This window comes from Pelobates fuscus, chromosome 1, assembly GCF_036172605.1.
Source record: "Pelobates fuscus isolate aPelFus1 chromosome 1, aPelFus1.pri, whole genome shotgun sequence".
Lineage (NCBI taxonomy): Eukaryota > Metazoa > Chordata > Amphibia > Anura > Pelobatidae > Pelobates > Pelobates fuscus.
Genome location: NC_086317.1, coordinates 55,966,294 through 55,990,151, shown reverse-complemented (window position 1 = coordinate 55,990,151; position 23,858 = coordinate 55,966,294). Strand labels below are relative to the sequence as shown.

Genomic DNA, 23,858 nt, shown 5'->3' with positions numbered 1-23,858 from the left:
ATGTTATTTTGCTCAGCATAGTCTAAAAAATTTAATATTCTGTTGAGATAAAAATTGATTTGCAGACAAAGTAGGACCATTTCTTCCTCAGTTGTCTATCACTTTCCTGTTTTCTGACATCTCCTACATTCTCTGAACTCAGGTTTCACCTAAATACACTATATGCAAAATATGCCTCAAGTAAATGTAGACAATTTCTTCTTATGACTTGAATTCGGACAGTACACTTAACAGCTTTTGACACAGTAACCGAAAAAAAGTCAATTCACAGAATGTGCACAGTTTTGAGTTGCAGGCATAAAAAAATTATCTCTCTCTCTCTATTTTCTCTGTTGATCTATTTTTATCACTGCACAATGTACCTCAGCGATACATGTAGTTTGCCATGGAGTCTCCCTAAGTTGAGCAAAGCAGTTTAGTTTGCAAGTCATTTATATGACTAGACAAAAAAAAATACTGTAAGGACTTTCAATTATAACTTATCTTAGACTTTAATATGAAGAAATAATATAAATGACATTTGATCAAGCAATGACCAATAATGTGGGCAACACTTATTTACAAAGCTATCCTGATGTAAATTAAAGGACCACTTTAGTGCCAGGAAAACATACTCGTTTTCCTGGCACTAGAGTGCCCTGAGGGTGCCCCCACCCTCAGGGACCCACTCCTGCCGGGCTCTGGGGGGAGGAAGGGGTTAAACTTACCTCTTTCTCCAGCGCCGGGCAGGGAGCTTTCCTCCTCCTCTCCTTCTTCCTTGCGATGTCATCGGCTGAATGCGCATGCGCAGCAGGAGCCGTGCTTGCATTCAGCCGGTCGCATAGGAAAGCATTTACAATGCTTTCCTATGGACGCTTGCGTGCTCTCACTGTGATTTTCACAGTGAGAAGCACGCAAGCGCCTCTAGCGGCTGTCAATGAGACAGCCACTAGAGGTTTTGGAGGCTGGATTAACCCTCAGTATAAACATAGCAGTTTCTCTGAAACTGCTATGTTTATAAAAAAAAAGGGTTAATCCTAGAAGGAACTGGCACCCAGACCACCTCATTAAGCTGAAGTGGTCTGGGTGCCTAGAGTGGTCCTTTAAATGAATGATCATAATCTGGTCCCAAACATCCAAATACAAAAGAGCGCCGCCCAACTATGACATTTTTAAATATATGCAGGTATGATCCTTGGCTAATAAAAAATATAAATGTCCATAGTTATCATTTAATAAACAATTTCCTTGAATCACTTTATTTAATAAATAATTAAATAATATGAATATGGACTTCCACATAGTTGGGACCCATCGATTATGCTAGTTGAACTGGTATATTTGTAAAAATGAAAATCAATCTATATCTATAACTAGCAATCTTTATCCACATGTTCCAGACATTAGATGTATTGTTCAAAATATAATAATGTGTGAAAAAAATCTACGTGGAATGAAAATTGGGGAAGTATGGCTGTGCAGGTACCACAAGCAAATAATGCCACTGGCCTAAGCAAAACAAAACAATTGAATGTCATAGACGCAGTAAGATTTCAAGTAGACATGTTATTCCTTTTATTAAAAGTCTCTTTGGAATCCTACGATATGCCTGGTCCATTCATTAGAACTAGATTATTGGTAGTTCAGATAGAACTAGGTAACACTGTATGTTCTCTTTATGACATGGAAAACTGTTTTCAACACCTTTCTTTTGCAGATTTTTATCTCTCCAATATTTGATGGAATGAAGTGACCAAAGGATTGGGTTACCAACAAAAAAAAGTCTCAATGTATAAAAAGGGCACACACTGAAGCAGCACCTTTACTCTAAGAGCATCCCTGTCAAATCTGACTGAAAGGTGCCAAATTGGCAAGGCAAATAAAAAAAAAAAAAAAAACTTTTTTTTTTTTTTTTAAAGTGAGGAAAACTAATGGCAAAAAGTATAAAAATTCAGATAGAGCCTTCTCTAAATACATCTTATGTTTGCAAAACATGCGGCAATGTGATGTAAGATTATCCAGATTTCAAATAAGTAAAATCATTGGTATTCGTTGTCTACTTTAAAATGCATCTTTTCTCTCTGGCAATAAAAAGGTTAAAAAAAAAAAAAAAGAAAAAAACATTTCAATTCAGGAATGGGGACTCATACCTCAGCTTTTTTTCCAGACATTTATATGTATCCAGAAGGTTTTGCTAGAAATGATTGCTGTGCATCTGCTAGAATGTGTTTCTGTTTTAAAATGGCTGATCATGAAAATACGTTATTCTTTTTTTTCTCATCAAGCAGTTGCCTAAAATGACACATTATCCAGATGTTTAGCCTGTCTGTATAGCAGCCATATGTTCTTTTATGGTTTGCAGTAAAAAAATCCGAATAGGCCAGACATTTTGCTGGAAAAGGTATTCTATTTACATTTAGCCAAAATACCAGGGTGAGAGGAGGAAATAGAGCAATATAGTTGGATTGTAGCCCTTAGATCAACACATACCACTGGCACTCAACCAGTTACATAAAAAAAAATGTTAAAAGCAAAGAAAAAGATAATTTTCTAAGACCTACTTTCCTATTATTTATTCTTCTGATTTAAGCTGCTTTTCTCCAAGTGAAAAAAAAAAAAAAACAAGCAAAAATTTTCATTGGTAAATTGCATTTCATTATCTCCCACGAGACTGGATACATCTCACTACGCAAGAGAATATGAAAAAATACAGTTTCTCACATGAGAAACACTGTATATCATTCCATAATTGTGCAATATTTTTGTAAGTACGAAAAAAAAAGAAAATACAAATACATTTGTTCAGCCACATATAACAACAGTGAACGCAAGTGGAAAAACTATTTACATTAACATTAATGAGAAATGTTGGGAATGCGAGTTGCATATTAAACAGGGAAATCGTACACTACATTCATTCGAAACGAATACTTCTTTCTATTATGTATGTAGCCTGGTTTTGGAGGGAAACAGTGATTAGTGAACTACAGTTAATATTAACTTGTCAAAAAGTTTTGGTACAGACTCTTTCATAAAAATATATGATGATCAAGAATACACTTTCGTCAATTTGGACAGCGATTTGAAAGCAAAGGTTGTGTGAAACTACAAAAAAAGGAGAATGTTTTTATTTACCTGCTCGTATTTTTGGAAATGTTTCATGCAAGGAATCATAAACAGGAGACATTTATCCCTGGGGGAAAATGCTTTGGTGCAAAAAATAAAAAAATAAAAAAAATAAACAATACTGACTAAAACTAGTACATAGGTAGTTGTAACCACATACGTGTGCTCCGGGGTTTAGTCTGAAAGTATATATTGACTGTAAGCAGGGGCGTATTAGCCGCGAGGCAAACAAGGCATTTGCCTTGGGCGGCATTTTCCAGGGGGCGGCAAAAAAAGCCGCCCCCAAATGCCCAAGGCAAATGTCTTGTTAGCCTTGCGGCTAACAGACATGCCGGCGGGCTGCTGGGCGATCGGGCGGCACTGCCTGGCGGGCGGGCGGGCGGCCGGCGAGGGAGCACTTCCCCTGAGCTGTCTGCTCAGCTCCCTCGCCAGCCGCAGAGTGAGGCTGGGAGCCGGAATATGACGTCATCTTCCGGCTCCCAGCCTCACTCTGAGGCGCGCGAGGGAGCTGAGCAGACAGCTCAGGGGAAGTGCTCCCTCGCCGGCCGGCTGGCCGCCCGCCCGCCAGGCAGTGCCGCCCGATCGCCCAGCAGCCACTGGACCACCAGGGAGGAAGAGACACCCCCCCTCCCCAGCATTCCCAAAGGTAAGGAGGCTGGGGGGGGGGGGGGGGGTTAAATTAAAAAAAATGTGTTAAAAATAAATGTAAAAAAAAATGTGTTAAAAATAAATTTTAAAAAAATGTGTTAATGTGGGTGGGTGAGTGTGTGTCTGTGTCTGTTAGTGTGTCTGTGTCTGTTAGTGTGTGTCTGTGTCTGTTAGTGTCAGTGTGTGTGTCAGTGTGTGTGTCTGTTAGTGTTTGTGTCTGTTAGTGTGTGTGTGTGTGTCTGTTAGTGTGTCTGTGTCTGTTAGTGTGTGTGTCTGTGTCTGTTAGTGTGTGTGTCTGTTAGTGTGTGTTTGCCTGTGAGTGTGTGTGTATGTTAGTGAGTGTGTGTGTCTGCTAGTTTGTGTCTGCTAGTGAGTGAGTGTGTGTCTGTTAGTCTGTTTGTCTGTTACTGAGTGTGAATGTGTGTGTATTTCTGTTAGTGAGTGTGTGTTTCTGTTAGCTAGTGTATGCGTATCTGTCAGTGTGTGTGTGTATTTAGAATGCGGGGCGGGGGTGGCGCGGGGGGAAGGGGGGCGCCTGAGTTTTGTCCTGCCTAGGGCAGCACAAAACCAGGATACACCACTGACTGTAAGTGAGATATAAGTTTGTGTTTTATGTTAAGTGAGTGAATGCACAGTTCATAGTGTGCACACACAAAAAGAAATACAACTTGTCAAGAATATATTAATGTGTATGTTCTAAGACATTGTAAGATTATTTTACCGATACAAAATAATCAATTAAATGACAAAGTATAGTTTTGCAGGAATACCCCTATGTTAATGGTTAAGGGATAAATAGAAACCTAATGGCTAGCATTATAATACTATGAGGTACTAATTGATCCTTAAAAGTGTATTGTAGAAGGTTACCCATAATGAAAACCCCCATCCATAGGGTATTAATACACAATTAACCTTTAGAAATCCAGTCCCATTATTTTTCAGCATGAGATTTTTGAAGCAAATGAAGCAGCATTTTAAATTGTTTTGCATTTAAATCATTAATTTCTTATCTCCATCCATCATTAACCTAATTGATCTCATTTAGACATGTAGATTGCTGCATTACACTTTCAAATTTTAGGGAGTTTTTTTTTTCTTACTTCTCACAACCATTCCACCATCCTATGCTGTCATGTGAAATAATCATATTTTAACCCTTTTAGTGTCACAGGTAATACCATTGCATTCAAAGCAAACAGTTGGGCACAGAACTGAAATGTAAAGTGTAAACTGAATGCATTTACTTTATTTTACACATGTCCCACAGCAGAGCACTAAACAAAATTTGTTACAACATGTAGACACATGGCAAACTAATAAGTTGACTTAATTAGTATTGGGTGAACAAAATAGGTAAATACAAATTGGAGAAGTGGTAATGGCAATGAAAGCTAGTCCATATAGGCAGGTCCTACCCTGTTTGTTGATACAATAAAAGAAAGAAAATCTATTGTGGTGGTAAGAACTAGTGATAATTGGGGTTATGCGCCCACATTATTGATGGCTGGAGATCTCTGGCAACTACAATGTCAAGGTTTTAGGGATATATTACATAAAAATAACACATTTTCTAGCTTTAGACCCTTCAGACATGTTAGTCTACTCTAACAGGATTTCTGATGGCACCCATTGGTTTTACATTGGACAGTTATACCTCAGAGGCCCTGAGGTAAATAGATCTATAGCGTTGAAATGATATAATATCTCATTGGATCATGATCTGAGTACATGAGATTAAACTGGAAGTCTTATGCCTCACCATGTCTAAACTTTACCAGTCACCACTAGGTGAAGATATTTTCTAACTGTCATGATTACTAGTTGATCCAATACGTAGAACTGTATCACACCTTGGACTAATAGGTAATGTCTTACCGGGCGTTAGAATGGCTGGACTTAATGTACCTAAGAATAGTCAGAATACTTGCCGAGGTCAGTGACACAGAATGGGACACAATGATAAGGGAAAGCCTGAAGTCAGGGATACCAGAATACAGGGAAGTCAAACAAAGCCAAAGTCAATAACCAGAAATAAATGCTCAGAAACACACTGAAAAGTAAAATTGTGTTTAAATAAGCCTTTAACAAATTTTATTGGCCGAAAACCGCATTTGAACTCAGAACGTGCGCGCCCACGTGCGCGTTTCCTGCGTGACGTCAAATGCACGCCAATGTCTTCAATGGGGCTATAATTTGGCATGGATCCGCAGCAATCGGCATCCATCAACATGTTGCAGGAGTCAGTTATACAGATGCACGGCTGCTGGGCGCAAATACCACAAGGTGAGGAGGAATACGTTACATTACCCCCCACCTAAAGACCGCTCACCGGGCCGGCAGGACCGGGCTTGAGAGGAAATTTAGCGTGGAAAGAACAAATCTTGCGGCCAGCATGAATGTCAGAGGCCGGAACCCAAGAACTTTCGGCAGGCCCATACCCCCTCCAATCAACTAAATACTGCAAAGTGCCCCGAGAAAATCTGGAATCAATTATGGAGGAGACCTCATACTCTTCCTGACCAGAAACAACCAACGGAGGAGGGGGAACACTTGGGACAGTATATCTATTGCAAACAAGTGGTTTGAGCAAAGAAACATGAAAGGTATTAGGAATCCGCAAGGAGGCAGGGAGAGCCAGAGAATATGAAACAGGATTAATTGTACGAAAGACACGAAATGGACCAAGGAATCTGGGAGCAAACTTCATGCTAGGAACTTTAAGTTTGACGTTGCGTGATGATAACCACACCCTCTCACCCACCTGGTAAACAGGGTTGTCACCCCGCCGTTTATCAGCATGAAATTTAAATCGATCAGCCACAGTTTTGAGAGTGGAATGAACCTTGGTCCATGTATCACGAATAGAAGTAAGGTGATCATTCAAAGCAGGGATAGCTGTGTCAGAGAAAACAGCCAGCAGCACAGTAGGATGACGACTATTATTAACAAAGAAAGGACTATGACCAGAAGAGTCATGATTAGCATTGTTTCTAGCAAACTTGGCCCAGGGTAGTAATTCGAACCAATTATCTTGAGTGCTATTAACAAAACAACACAAATATAATTCCAATGACTGGTTAGCCCTCTCAGTCGTGCCATTGGTTTGGGGATGATAAGAGGAAGAAAATGACAATTCAATGCCCAACTGTTTATTAAATGCCCTCCAAAACCGGGACACAAACTGAGAATGGCTGTCAGATACAATATTTTGAGGGATGCCATGCAAACAGACAAGTTCACGTATAGATATAAGAACCAGGTCTTGAGAGTAAGGCAATTTCTTGAGAGGAACAAAATGAGCCATCTTGGAAAAGCGGTCGACCACCATAATGGTATAGCCATTAGAACTTGGAAGTTCCACAATGAAATCCATGGACAAATGAGACTTTCGAACACTGGGCATGGGAAGTGGATGCAACAATGCAAACGGAAGTTTATGAGGCACTGTAATAATTGGCAAACCTAATAAACCTTTGAATGGCTTTTAGGTCATTGGGTAATGGCCAATGTAAAACAGCTTCTAGTTTATGAGGGTCCATCTGAAACCCAGAGGCAGAAATGTTATAACCCAAAAACTGTACTTCAGTCTGATCAATAAAGTTGATTTTTAAGTAAGGTTTGCAATATTTGTTTGACATGTTGTGAGTCTGAAGGTCAGGGGAATAAATAAGGATATCATGCAGATAGACTAGGACAAATGAATAAATAGAATCCCTGAGTACGTCATTAATAAAGTCCTGAAATACAGGACCGAAGTGCATTACCAAGTACTCGTAACGCCCACTCCTAGTATTAAAAGCCAACTTCCACTCACGATTCTCCTTAATCCTTACCACATTGTACGCAATACTGAGGTCTAGTTTAGTGAAGACTTTAGCACCCTGGAGTCTGTCAATCAATTCAGAAATAAGGGGAATAGGATAGTCATGTTAATGGTGATTTTGTTTAATGCCCTGTAGTCAATACATGGGTGCAATTCACCATCTTTTTTAGACACAAAAAAGAACCCTGCACCAGCAGGCGAGGATGATTTACGTATGTGGCCCTTACTTAGGGAGTCTTTGATATATTCTTCCATTATTCTACTCTCCTGTGGAGATAAATAATATACTGCTCCCTTGGGTGACATAGCACGGGGTAACAGATTTATGGAACAATCATATGATCTGTGATGAGGTAGAATATTGGTCTGACATTTAATAAATACCTTCTTAACCTCCCAGTATTATATGGGAACTACAGAGGTCTGAAGCATAGTAATGGGTATTGTAATGATGCCCACTCTTTTGGCAATTGGTTCTACACATCTCCCTGTACATTCTTTACCCCATTCCAGTATTTTTCCCTTTGCCTAGTCAACATGAGGATTATGCTTAGTGAGCCAAGGAAATCCTAATATGATAGGACAAGAATGAGAAGCAAATATCTGGAATGTAAAGTCTTCCTTGTGTAGAGCTCCAATAGAAATGTTAATAGGCAAGGTTTCATGGGTAATCAAGGGTTGAGAGAGAGGTCTCCTGTTGATAGTCTCAACAGCGAGAGGTGATGATCTCTCCTTGAAAGGTATTAACTGTTTTTTAACAAAATGTATGTCAATGAAGTTTCCTGCTGAACCTGAGTCCAACAGGGCTTTGCATGAAAAGTTGCATGAATAGTCAGAATACTTGCCGAGGTCGGGGACACAGAATGGGACACAATGATAAGGGAAAGCCAGAAGTCACAGATACCAGAATACAGGGAAGTCAAATGAAGCCAAAGTCAATAACCAGAAATAAACGCTCAGAAACACACTCTCGGACAACCACTAGGAAATCCACGACACGACAATGATGAAAAGTAAAATTGTGTTTAAATAAGCCTGTAACAAATTTGATTGGCAAAAATCGGCCTTTGACCCCAGTATTTGCGCGCCCGTCTCCCATGTGATGTCACACGCTGACGTCGTCATCAACGTGGGCGGACGTGGGGCTATAATTTGGCGTTGATCCGCAGTGGTCGGCGTGCATCAACATGTTGCTGGCAAATGTTGCACGCAATACCACAGGGTGAGGAGGAATACGTTACACTAACTAAATAGAGGGGCAATGCTTGACATATGTGGAAGAGTTTTTTTGCTAAACCTCACTTTGCTTAGAAGTTGAAAATTATACACTTTGAAGTGAAACTGTCCCCCAATAAAGTGCTGTGTGTCCTTACATGTTCTGGAATTCCTTCAGTAGTGCGGTACACTCACATGTGTCTGGTCACATAGTGGGGATTGTAGTCATTTAAAGTGTTGTAAGTGTTAAAAACTTAAAGTTCAGAGTGATACAAGACAATATATATTGTCAATAGATATAAATAAATATACACAGGGTTAACAATTTCCACTCACCATGAGCCCTTGGTGAGTGTGGGGGTATGCCTAGACTTGCAGTGTCATGTAACTTTTAAGGTCTGGCTAATAGCATAGAACTTAGGATTTTAAATGCTTGACATGCATGTGAACACAGACATCTGCTGATTCCTTTGCAATCGACGCTGTTTTAAACACAAGTTATTTCTAAATGAAAGCATGGGTTATGATCAAAAAGGATCAGTGACTGGACACCAGCCATGGACAAATTGAATAATTTAAAATGAAGGATTACATGTTTATTGCAATATGCAGATGTTTTACCACATCTTGGGTTTGCCTTTGAAAATAATATAAATAAATATAATATATAGTTTTATGTAGAGTTAAAACATGCAGAGATTGCAGAAAACAAGCTTTTTGACTTCACCGGAAATTGCAGTCCTAAACATTGCAATTTATCACTATTCACTGCACATTAAGGTTCTGTAATTGGTGATTGTGATTTTGGTTGAATAATCAATGAATCCTACTTATGCTAAAAACCCTTTGGGTCCCCATGCCCATCTGTAAAGTATGGCCTGCACTAAACTATTAAGACATACTATGCATGCATTAAATTGTCATCATTTAAACTGATTTGAAATTATAAAAATTATATGTCCATAATAAGTTTGAATAAAATACAGCTATGTGGTTAGTTTTCTGATTAACAGACCACACTGCTTATATTGAATGTGGAACATTTTTCTTTGATTTTTAACTGCAATTTGCATATGTATTTGAACCTTTTAGAGAAAAGAAAACACAGATGGGATATTAATTCAAGAAAATACAACAATGCAGAATAAAAAAATACAAAAATGTAAAATTAAAAAGCAACAACAAAACAAAAGAAAAACACCTTGTGCAGTTAAAACAAAAATACAGTAAAAATAAAATAAGTTTTATATTCATGTTTGTCAATTTGTGCATAGGTTTTGTTTAGTATTACTATTATTATTATTCACAAATTTCATCATGCATGTCTCTTTTTCTTTCTATGCTACAGTAACCGCAGTAATTCACAAGCGGGAGATACCGCACTCAGACTTAGGAAACCAGGTGCTTTTCAGGGCCAGGGTAGGCAAAACCCAGTTTACTAGATAAAATAAATTAGGTCATCTCACACTCATACTCAGCAGAGCTCTGCATTTAACATCCTGCAGCAAATCCAGCAACCCTCAGAACTCATCTCACACTCATACTCAGGGGAGCTCTGCATTTAACACCCTGCAGCAAATTCAACAACCATCAGGTATTGACTGAAGCTTGGAAGATACTCCATCTCATTTATTCTTGCATTGCTACCATATTACCATGTGTTACTATAGAATTGTTACCATTTATACCTGTAATTTGCCACTGTAAATTTATGTGCATGCAGTTGGTTTTATTGTCATTTCATGTTTCTGACCAATATTTCATGTAGACAGTTATTAATATTTTGGGTGATAGAATTTGGTTGCTAAATTTTTCAATAGTATTTAACACATTGCTACTCCTCCTCCCCCACTTTCCTTTTCTCATCCTCCCAGCTGTTAATATCTTCATATAAGTGTTCCATCTCTGTCTTTCAGGCCTCGTCTCACACTCATACTCAGTGGAGCTCTGTATTTAACATACTGCTGCAAATCCAATAACCCTCACCAGTTCCCACCTATCCTCCCGCCCACCTAGGTTCGCCTAAATATATAGCATGCTCCTCCAACTGTTTGAGAGTCTCCCTCAATTACCTCTCAATTCCCTTTATATTTTACCAATAGCTGCTTATCTCTGTTAACTCTTTTAGCCATCACCTCCAAATTTCCCCTGCTACCTCTTGTCTTGAATCCACATTGAAGCCTTTAGATTATATGCTCATGGGCTGTAAAATGAGCTTCAATTGCTAATTATCAGCTTACGGGCAGGGCTCTCTAGACTTATTGTATTTGTCTGTGTATATTTTTCTAAAACATTTAGAAAAACATTCTTTTTTTTATTCAAAAACATTGCTTTTTTTAGTCTTGTTGATTTCCACAAAAGGTCTGTGGATGGTTAAAATTGTTGCCAAAATCTTTTGATTTTGTTCAAGCAAGGTTATTGACTAATTTGAGAAATCAAGATGAATTTAAAATGAATTTCAAATGTAATGTTGAGATAACCATTTTGGAAACATTATCTTAGTCAGCTATGCATCATTTCAGCTACTTTGGCCATAAATGTGAATTCTCACTTTGAATTCACTCTGAATTCTCACTTTAGTGAATAACCCTAATAGTCTATCGATAAAATAGATACTGGTATACTGGATTCTGTGCTTTTCTAATTAAAATATCCTATTCACAGGTAGAGAGTCTCTTGGCATTGATGATAAGACACACAAGCTAGTAAATATAACTTAAAGGTAAATTAGCAGCAAATACAGTTTATTTTATTTTAGGCTCTAGTTCATGAATCTCAATACTGGAGTATGCTTGCTGATGCCACAATGGGCTTTCTGACATTGCTTTTGTTTTGTCTGAGTGGCAGAAGTGAACAAAGAAATTGATGTAATTTGCTCACACATGCCATATAGAGTTGAATTGTCATCTATGCAAGTAAACATGTGGTACATCTATAGATATGGATGTGAGATAAGGTCATATATCGGGTATATGATTTGTTGAAAAGGATAACTATCAGCCTTTGTATAGTGCTTCTGATGTCTATAGCATGTCCCTGCATTTTTCTTTTTCAGAGAAAAGACAGTGTTTACATTGCTGGCTAGTAACACCTCTCCTGGCAGTCACACAGATGACCACTAGAGGTGCTTCCTGGGGTCAGTGTTGCACAGTGTGCAGTAACAATGGTCAGCATCTCCACACTATGCATGAAGACGCTGAGCATTCTATGAGAAGATGCTGATTGGCTCAGTGGGACATTTTGTCGAGCATGTGCAATAGCCTTCCAATGCTTTCCTTTGGGATAGCACTGAATTGGCTAAGATCATCAAGATTTATAATCTTAGCCATGGAGGTAGGCCAGTCACTGCAAGACCGGCGTGGCGATGGAGACATGGGGAGTAAAATAACCTTTTATCTCCTCAGAGATGGGGGCTGGAGACCTAATCATGTATTCCAGCACTATAGTGTTTCTTTAATACAAATACCGTAAAATACACCATAGTGAGTCAATAACTTCAAAATAACTGCTCACTGTGCTAGGTTGTACAAATAGGAAATTCTGAAATATAATGCCCTTTAACATCCATGCAAAGCTCAAGATCTTGTCCCCTATCATTAATGAAAATAGATTCCTTCGACACTGGTCTTTGTTTACCACGTATGTTCATGTTGAAGTTCTGCTTTAAGCACTGAAACAGATTGTTACAACTATAAATTAGTTTTACTTTCTGTGCTCTGCTAAAAGCTATTTTATGCTTCAAAATACACTTTCCAGCTACAGAGTGGGGCATAAATCAACTACAAAACAGCATCGCAAATTTCTGTTGAAATTATAGATATCCCTTCAGTGCTGTTTCAAAAGCCTGATTACATAGAAAATAATGGGCAAGTAACTGTGGGTTATATAGTTTCTTCTTTCACATAGACCAAATGTGTGATGACCCATATGCTTGAGAAATAAATGATGTCAAATAGTATTTAGCCCTTTTGATACTGGTAGGGTCTTTAATACATTGCTGTGCAGTACAATGACCTACAATGCATTGTAGACCTCCGCATGCAATGAGAAATTACAGAAGAAACAGATTGTGACTGCTCTTTTATTATTTATCCCCGGGATTCCCTTGGAGAGAAAGAGACAGAGCAAAAAGTGATTCTGTGTTAAAGCTGATCATCTATCTATGCAAGAAAATATATAACAAAAAGTTTGAGAATCTATCTTGAAAAGATGAATGCTTATACTGTAAAGCGTTATTACAATATTTTATCATAACGTATTTCAATGTGTTCCATACATTTTTTAAGTGATTTTTGTTTCCCAGTTCCATGTAGAAGAGTGTTATACATATTATATGTTTATTTGGATTTTTTTTTCGTTACTTTATTAAAGTAACTTTTTTTTCATCAGCCCGTTGTACAATAGTGCTTACATTTTAATTCCTGCTGATCTTAGCATTTTCCCTATCATACTTCTGTCTGTTTTAAAACTTGCCTAACTGAGTATTGACCCAACAATGCATGTAAGTATATCAATACACTGCTATTTACTATGTCTTACAATGAGAATGTTGGTCAAAACGAAAACATTAAAAAAATATTTTTAGATATGTCTACCAAATAATAAGTTGAAATGGCAAAACAGCTTGGCCCATGTATAAACAGTCCTGGGATGGAAAATGTCTGCAAAACAAAATGTACACACACATACAAACACATGTACATGATTAGAGAGATAGATTTTAGTTTTAGTTGTCATATTGTTGTGTTGACGTAGTCAAACAGAAAAAAAAAAACTGGCAATTAAAATGTTCTCTTATTGCCTGTAATGCATAGTTATCTCGTGAAACATCTGTTTGGGTTCTCAGTTATGCCATGTTTTACAGGTCCCATGATAATTATCCATGGTATAGGTCAGCAAATGATAATCACACAAAGATGTGGACAGGTGACAACCTGTGCCTTGGTTTAAAATGAAATGCCAACCAAACTTTATTCTTGCACTTAGATTTCACTTACAGTGCACTGAGATGTGCAGCAAATGTGCATTCACGTTCCAATAATGAGACTAAATGTATAATTTAGCACTGCTCATTAAAATTACAGCTTGGTATTGATATAGAAAACCATATTAATGACAGCTATTACTTTATGTTGTACTACTACACAAATTCAAAATTCCACAGGGAAAATAACATGGGAATTCACAGCTGTTGATGAACTGTTACTCCCAAATGTGTTTGACTGATAGTTCATCAGCAGCTGTAGATACAGAGCTTGCCTCCCTTTATTGTGTGTCTGAGTTTGTTAATTTTATATATATAAATATAATGAATAAGTAGCTTGGCACTCTCCTTACCGGTGTTAAGAGTATGTCTGCCTGGGTGCCATCCACAGTGCATCCAATATACAGACAAATAAGGATCCAGGATGCACTCTCAGGACTTGAACAAAAATAATGTAGTTTATTTAAATAATGTGCAAGACAAAAACAGTAACCTTGAAAAAGACCCGCAGAGGTCGAAACATCGTTTTTTGTCGTCCACATTATTTAAATAAACTACATTATTTTTGTTCAAGTCCTGAGAGTGCATCCTGGATCCTTCTTTGTTTATATATATATATATATATATATATATATATATATATATACATGGAACATGGGGGGGTGGTTGCACTCACCTGAACATGCTTAAATGGGGTGCTGCTGGGGGCCATATTATACAATAAACAATACACAAGATCCAGCGCACTCTCCTATCTACTAAACAGCAACTTCAATGTTGACAGATTGTATTAGTTTTTAAACGGTTTTATTAAAAAACACCTTATCTAGGCAAAAAATAATGGGGATTTAGTTACATTATATGATCATACATTGCATAAGCCTGCCACAACGTCAATGTACCCCATCTTTGGCAGGTCCTACTCTCACAGTCTAATGTCTGCTCTTATGAGATTAACCACTTACTTGAGAAAAAATTCCATCTGATGCTCTCTGCAGTACAAGGCTAAATAGGGACCTGAGATGAGGCTCCTGTGACAGGGAGGGGTGCAAAACCAAGGAGTTGGCCAGACTCCCAAATATATATACATGGAACATGGGGGGGTGGTTGCACTCAAATAAAACCGTTTAAAAACTAATACAATCTGTCAACATTGAAGTTGCTGTTTAGTAGATAGGAGAGTGCGCTGGATCTTGTGTATTGTTTATTATATATATATATATATATATATGTATATATATATATATATATATATATATATATATATAAATATATACTGTACCTTGCACACAGGCTACCATTGGATTCAAAAAAACGGGTGCATTACCAGGGCCAAAGCATATAGATATAAGTAGTATGGCTGCACTCACGGGTATTTCTTAAAATATAACTTTTATTCTGGTTCCATTAAAAAGAATCGACGTTTCAGTCCAGCCTGTGGAATCCTGATGAAAGTCCACAGGCTGGACTGAAACGTCGATTCTTTTTAATGGAACCAGAATAAAAGTTATATTTTAAGAAATACCTGTGAGTGCAGCCATACTACTTATATCTATATATATATATATATTGGACATCTGTCTGTATATACATGCGTACCATTCTGACGTGAATTGCAAATTCCATATTGATCTTTTAGGGAGTTTATAGATGTGTGTACTGTTAAACAAAAAGTATTTCTTTTTGGTTTTTATTCCCATTATTAAAATAAAATGTGTACAAAATGTTTGTAAAATATATCTATAGCATAACGTGTGCAAACTGCTTACAAGAGTACCATTGTTTCCTACAGATATAACAAATATAAGGTCTGGAATTTTTTATCTAAAGCATTGTATTTACCTCTGTTATGGAACAATAGTTTGGTGTCTGTTCATCCATTGTTATGTTTATGCTTTCCTGATATTAAGAGAGAGAGCATAGAAAGTAGAAGAGAAACAAAAATAGTGTTTCTCCTCTTACGATGCAATGATTGCTCTTCTTTTTTTTAGGAGTGAACTTGATTGTAATGTTAATTACTAATGCTAAAGCACTTTTAAAAGAAAATGAAGCATCACTCAAAAAAGATTAGCACAAGCAATGTGTAATTTTCAAAGTTGTACTTAATGGTGTGATTTAGAATAGTAGAAGCTTCGACTTGTAGCAATAAATTAGTGGCTTAGAAAATACATAAGCAATTCTTGTTTCACACGTGAGAACATATATTGTGTTTATAAATATATAATAACTCACTTTCAAATGTGTGCATATTGTCAATGTTCATCAATGTATCTGCTCAACAATTTATTGGCAATGTTACTGGGATTATTCCCATAAAAAAGTAGGAATATTGATAACTCTAATAAAAGTTATATATATATATATATATATATATATATATATATATATATATATATAAACAAATTCAATGTATTGATTATTGATATTACTGGTACATGAATGTGATCTTACTTCTCCAAAGAATAATAGATTTTTTTTATTGTTTGTTTCTGAGAAATTGTACCATTAAAATTAGAACCCCATAGAGCCATGGACTTTAGCAAAGTTAGAGAACCTATCACAGTTTTAAAATACCATTACGCTAGTCATTTTCTCAGTGTTGTGCAAACCCTGCACTTATATTGGAAAAATTGATAAAAGAGCTGAGGTATATTTGTAAGTCAGCCTGTGAGCTTTTTAATGACTTGTGAGCATAGCTCATTTTTCCGTTATATAAATATAATTTTTTTTCAATTGTCTAGTAAAATACCAGAAGAACAAATATAAAAAGAATACTTTTTTTTACAACATGTTGTCCAGGCAACAAAGGAATAGGTGATAGAATAATTCACATTAAAAGGTGCATTTTATAACACAAAGGTGATGAATTACATTTGTAGAAAAACAGAAACTGAAAATCTATGAGAATTTTACCTGCAAAGTATTTTCAAATAGTTTTTAATTATTTTCTTAAAAGTGTAAATATAGTCTCATACACAGTTAATTTGTGTTATTTCCTTGATGTGCTTATGGGCAATTTAGATCACAATATAGATTAAAAATGCAAACAGGGGGCGGGGCCGGGCCGCCGAGCCGAGCGGTCGCAGGGAAGCACAGCTCCTGCACACTAGGCCTAACTTATACCACCCAATTGCGAAATTAGCTGCAATCAGCGACCAACAACCTCGACCCGCACAGTACACAGGCAACCGGGGCCGGGGAGAGGCTCGCTCCCGGAGTTCCAGTCCCCCGGAGGAGGGATCCCCCGCAGCATCCAGCGGGTACCTACCTGGCGGTGAGTGGAGTGGACGGCCGCCGCTCCACTATCCTGCCCACCGGAGTCCGAAGCGCACATGGCACATCGGCGGACCCGGTCCTGTTTCCCCCCACACTGGACTGGGGGGGTGATCCCGGTCCATGCCCTAAACTATGCACGGAGGCGATCTGAGACCATCATGCAGGCCCACGACCTGCGGCCAAGATGGCGGAGGCCACGTGCACGAGGACCGAACCTCGGAATCTGAAGCGGACAAAAGATACCACCTAGCAAGGTACACAAGGCTGCAAACAAGCAACGATCCACACCATCAAGCGGCCCCAAAGTCCGGAGACATACTGGACACAAGGCATTAAAGCCCCCATACTCACGTGGATGGAGCTGTCCGTGAGACCGCCCGCACTTCTTCTGGGCTGGGCGCCCACCAAGAGGACCCCCTCTGTAGCCTGCCATACTTCCTGGGAGAACACCGAGACCCGGCGGAACCCAGGACCCACGATCCTGTTGATGGGATCAATGGCTAAAGGGCACGGACGCCTGCTAAGGCCTCGGGCCGAAGACTGGTGGCCCACGGGCACAGAACTACCACTACGCCAGGACACCCTCTCACCTCGAGACGCACCTAAACACCCGGTGGAGTATGAGAGAAACCATGGACACACTAGCCACGACCACACAGACTTAATAACCTTATCACAGGACTTGGGCCGAAAACCCTGAAACTACCAGCCAAAACATATCTGTAAGATGCTTAACCCTTTCTGGTCCAAAGGCCGCACACACTTCGGGGCTTAACGGGCAGGGCCAGCACACACTGGGGCACAACGGGCTTACTTCTCTGGAAAGCGGGTGGTAACCGGCAGGAAATGAAAGGGCTGGGTAATTACCATGTTTAAATGTACTCTCTGCCTGTCTGACTTAACTCATGCCCTCTTATTATAACTTAATAACCAGCAACTAACACCCAGTTTATAAGCCTAGACATACCAACGAGGATACATCAGCAGGGACCCACTAGTCAGAACACCATGGCATATCATAGCCTGAAATGCAAGCTTACTGTCTCATATACTGTATATCATGACTGCTTTGACCAGCTGTAACCGCATATAATGTTAGCCCTCCACTCAAGCATAGTTAAGCGTATCCCTATCACTATATAGATACTGAAGCGACGTCACCCGACATCATTATCAACTTTAAGCTACTGTTACTACTCGACACTGTGACTGAACAAGATGTTTTCGTTAACTGACATCAAAAACAAAAATTAGGCATTGTTATCCAGGAAATGTAACTACGATGTATAAACCCTAACTTGTATGCCACTTTTGCATTTCCCTCTCTTCATTCTGTACCCCATTGCACATGCCTTAATAAAACAAAGATTGACAAAAAAAATGCAAACAGATAGATAGAAGTATCTATATTTGCACACTCTTAATACATTTTATAGATAGATTTTCGCTGTTCAGTAAAATTATTTTATATTGTTTGGGATGATGCTATTTCAATGAATAATATATAAAATGTAAGTTTGAGTTTACAAAATGTTCAGATTAGATTGGTGAATTTTCTTCCCTTTTCAAATTAGTACCTTGATCCCCTTATTTGGCCTCATATTAGTGGCATGTATAATTCATATTCTGATTGCAGAGTAGATTTTGCAAATTAATTCATGACTAGAATTTACTATTTCTAATAGATATGTGACCATACACTTTTTTTTTTATCCCAAAAGGTGATTGTTTCATTCATGACAAAAGCTATGCCTAATTTCAGGTAATAATACAAATGACTATTACATTTTGTATATAAATATACAGAGAATCCAGCTTTAATCAGCTTTAAAGCTCAAATAGTTATTTAAAGGTTTTGTTTAGTTATTTAGTTAATGTTTTTGATCATGTTTCCGTTTGCTTGCCCCTGTTTACACAGTTCCTAAATTTTGTCAAGTCCTCCTGTAACAATCGAATACCTGCTCCTGTGACATTATCCCAGTTTTACGAGATATCCAAATTATTGGGTATTTCTGCAGTTCAATGTTTAACTTTAACCCTCTAATGAGTCACTTGTGACAAGGAGGGATGCAAAACCAGAGAGATTTGGTCAATAGAGACGTCCCGAACAAGCTATGTTCGCCGGCGAACAGTTCCCGGCGAACTGTTCGGGACATCTCTATTGGTAAACATTCCCAAATATATTTACATACAAAACAGAAGGATTGCACTCACCTGAACATGCATACATTATATATTCTTTTCCTCTCAATTCTATTTATATGATGACTTAAAAAGAAGGGCATTGGACTTTAAACTTGTACTAGAAAATATGTACAAATATAGTCTATTGATAACCTGTATTAAAACCTAGAACTTTCTGAAATTCATAGCAATGTTTCATATTTGAATAATTAATTTGCGATATGTACACCTATATACAAGCATTGTCTTCAAGCAATTCTGAATCAGTTTCATATAATATCTAATTTAAATGTGTGGCACAGGAAAGTGAAAAAAAACAACACTTGCTTAATTGTGGCTTCAGGCACTCTATATAATATAGAAAGACAAATTTATTCCATCTACAATAGGCGTGACTAGATTTCATTTGTTTTGCTGGGGCTCTTTATCACAAGGGAAAATGGTACAAAATCAAGAACACAAAATGAAAACAAGGTACAGTGTTTAGCAACATGCTGCTATTAGCATATATTAGTTATGGAAGATTGCAGACTAATTTAAAAAAAAAAAAATATATATATATATATATATATATATAAATAATTCCCTAAAACAGTTCAACCCCTGTTAAGAGTTTTCAGATAGTTTTAAGAATGTGATTAAAATAACTACATTAACAGGCCTCACTTTAATTTGTTAATAATTTGATCTACACATTCTGCTAGCCAAAAGATTTTTAATGTAAAGATTAACAGATATTGTAAAGTAGATTTTAATCAATACACAGGTCCTACACTGTATTAGTTGCAGAGGCATTCCAAGTGTTACTTTGGCCAAACAGTCATCATGTAGACACTTTACTAGATTGCTTTTTTTTGGATCGATTAAATAAGGGTTGACGGAGATAAGTGACCATCTGTCCAGGTATCCCTTAGCCTGGTTGCTGGTCAATATGAAGGTAATAACTTAATTTTCACAATGACTTTTTAATACATTTCATAGTTATTCATCAAATTTAATGTATAGGTCAAGGATAGTGAGACATCGGCACTACAGATATCATGGGGGCTCTTACAGCCATAATGGTAGCAAAGCATCAGGGGAGGTGGTTTATCAAAGCATTGAGAGTGGTAAAGGTTGTCTATCGGTGGTGTAGGTAGAGCTATTACACATGACAGAGTAATATTGTAATAGTTAAAAAGAAAAGAAGTGAGGGTGGATATGTTCTGTTAAACAGAGTTATAATATTATTATGTTCTTGTAGGTTCTATAGATTTAGATTGGTTAAAGAGTATCACATCTAGTTCTATAAGTCACTGGATCCAAAAAGCTTTCAAAATTTTAGAAGAAGAGACAACAAAAAAGGAAATATCTTCCTAACCAATATAGGCTTTAATACCTTAATATGTAATTTTTGGGAAGAAAACTTTCAGGTTCTTCTAGGTTCTACAGATTTGGATTGGTTAAATAGTATATCATGTCCAGTTCTATAAGTTACTGGATCCAAAATTCTTTCAAAACTTTAAATGAAAAGACATCAAAAATGGAAATTATCTTCCTAATCAATTTAGGCTTTAAAATGTTAACATGTAATTTTTGGGAAGAATACTGGAGTGATGATAGCTGTTCAAATACAAAATAAATTACATCGAAGAACTTTAACTAAAATTAGATATAATTTTAGAGGTCCATATTTGTGCTAATAAATGTTGAGTAATACTTGTTTTTATTGAATTTAATGAAATACTTATTTTGAAGTTATAGCTTATTTTTAACTCTGTTGTTCTTAATTCGTGACTCAGACCCATATGACATTTAGTAGGTTCCCTCTACTATTTAGTGGGTTCTCAATAATTGGAGTCAGTACTTTATTCATCAAGCCCTAAAAATGATCAACTTATTTGGTTATTATGACAGCACTAATTCTAACTAGAGGGCAATCGAGGCCCCTCTGACATCAGAAAGCGTCTAATAGAAAAGTTTTGAATCCTAGCAAATAAAGAAGAACCGCCGATTTAGCTAAACAGAAATTATCATGGAAATTATGCCAGTTATTTATATAGAAAATTGTGTCTACAGAATTATATATGTTGTCAAATCCCTGCACAATAAACACGTTCCAGTTTAGCATCAAATCTTTGACTTCATTTATTCCTGGACACAAACAATCGCTGACTAACTTAAAACATTATCAAAATAGTGAGAATGTATGCTGCTCTAAACACGAGTAAATACAAAGAGGATAACAATATCTGCAGGAAGGGAGAGATGCAGGAAGTACGGAAGGATCCAATATCGTACATAGGCTTCTAGTTAGGTATAGAGACAGATTTTTAACACTTGCTAGCTCGTTATTTTGATCTGTATTGCCACATAGCTTTAAATGCCTTACAAATAGCAGTAAGGGTATAAACACATTATTAACATGTATTCTAAATTTAATGTTTTTCATTCTTAACAAAGGTTCCAATTCTTTCTGAAAGATTGTAATAAGAGGGTTTTTAATGTCTACAGAACAGTATGTACTGTGCGAAATACCTGAGAGGTGGGATGAGGGGATGGGATTAGAGAGTGGGATTAGGACTGGGATTATAGGTTAGATTGTAGTTAGGATTGGGTTTGAATTATGGTTTGGATTATGGGTTGGTTAAGATGTTTGATTAAGGGTTGGGTTAGGGAACAGATCAGGGGCAGGATTAGGGGAAAATGTATACTTGTGGAGTATCATTGCACTTAAGAAAAGTAGCAAAATACAAATATGTGGTGTTTGCAGTAGTGTGACATGAGTGGTTTTGAATTTCCCCAAAATAAAAAAGGGTGGTGAAAAAAACAAAAAAAAACTAATTTTACCAAATTTTCTGATAAATGATTAAATGAAAAGTGTCATAGCCTTGAGGATGTACTTTCTACAAATATATACTTTTGTGTAGTGGTTTTGAATTATGTGACTAATATTTAAATTGTAATTTCAATCTTAATTTGTAATTTTATATATAGGTGCACTTAAACAGAAAGGGGGGGATTGTGATGAAATGAAAGCATGGGAAAAATACCTTGGTCGCATACTTCTTCCAACTCAAAAACATTTTTTTTTATTTATGTGTTGCTTGTTTACAATATCCTTTACATTCTTTTTTTTTTAACTTGATTTAATAGTTTAAGTGATCAACTATTGATAGTTGTTTTTTTATTATTTGATTCCTTTTTGGGATATTTATTTAGGCTAGTAATATAATACATCAAACTATATGTTTTGCTGATAACAGCATATTTTGCGTTCTTGCTTTCAGCTCAATATCCCTTCTGCACCCCGTAAAGTGTTGTGAAACTACTAGTTTAACAAACGCAAATCTAGGTGAAAACCGTATAACCTACAATCTTCTCTTTCTACAGCTTTTGCAGTTATAACTCGTCCTGTACTTTTTTTGTAAAATGAATTTCTATATTTCTTGTAAGCAGATTCAAAATCTCACAAAGCAACAAACGAGTCTGACTTGGCAGGCTTTTTTCTTTGATTCCAGTAGCACCCCTGGAGTGCAGAGACAGACTTAGTGTTGAAGACACATAGAATATGCATACTTTTGATACATTTTTAAAAATGACTGCACCCATAGCATGGTTTAAGGGAATACGAACATGAAAGCAAATGCCATACAAATTAGCTGCCCTGTCTCCTAACAACATATTCAACAGCCATTGCAATATCCCAGCATTTAGTTTAGGTTATTTATGCAACTAGATAACATGACAGTAATTTAGTTTTTTTTATTCATTGGAATTTCTATTTCATTTATAGAAAACCAGAAGTCTGTCTATCGTGTCCTTCATCTTGTACATTTCAAATAGGTTTTGGGATGGATTTTTTGTTTACCGCTTGGCATCATACTTTTTCCTGAAATATATTATTGTCATAACAAGGTCTTGGGCAAAACAGGACTTATTTTCTTATCCTTGTGAATTATTTGCTACAAAAAAAAGTATATTAACTCACTTGCGGGGAAAAAAAAAATTAGAAGTTCTTTCCAATCAATCAACATATTCACATGCCCTCTATTAATTCTTTCTACATCAATGGGTGAAGTTGAATAGGTACAGTGGAATATGCAGTAAATCCCCTGCGGTAGTATAGGGTTAGAAATGCAAACATGTCCTTACTGAGCTCATAAATGCAATGAAGAGTAATGTTCAGAGAAACCAGAATATTAATTAGTTCATTATGCAAATTAGCTATAACAATCTGCCATTCGTTCACATGAATAAAGCATTTAAATTGCATCTTGCATACAAGTAAACAAGATGTATTTTTCTAAAATACAAATTAGGCTTTTTTAATATTAAAAATAAATTTGCAAACTTCATAGTCATACTTTGTTATAATGGATTTTACAAAATCTAAAGAACGGTAGACAAATGTTAGTTAGATTTCAAACAATCGAAAGGATGTAAATGATCCCAGACTAGGGAAAGCTTTCATAGGAGGAAATGTCTAATTAAAGCAATTTGTCATGTTCAAATCATTATTTTGATCAACAGAAAATAAGATGGCCAATATGTGATAAGATTATTTTTGGTATATATTTTAGTAATAGCTTATACTTTAGATTTTTTTATATATAGATTTTGAAATTTGATTACATGTTT

At 36.9% G+C, this 23,858-nt stretch overlaps 1 protein-coding gene across 3 annotated transcripts in view; it reads right to left on the bottom strand.

Annotated features, from left to right (window-relative positions):
* CADM2 (cell adhesion molecule 2) overlaps positions 1–23,858 on the bottom strand; it is a 1,213,566-nt gene that overhangs the window by 146,041 nt on the left and 1,043,667 nt on the right. The window lies entirely within an intron of this gene.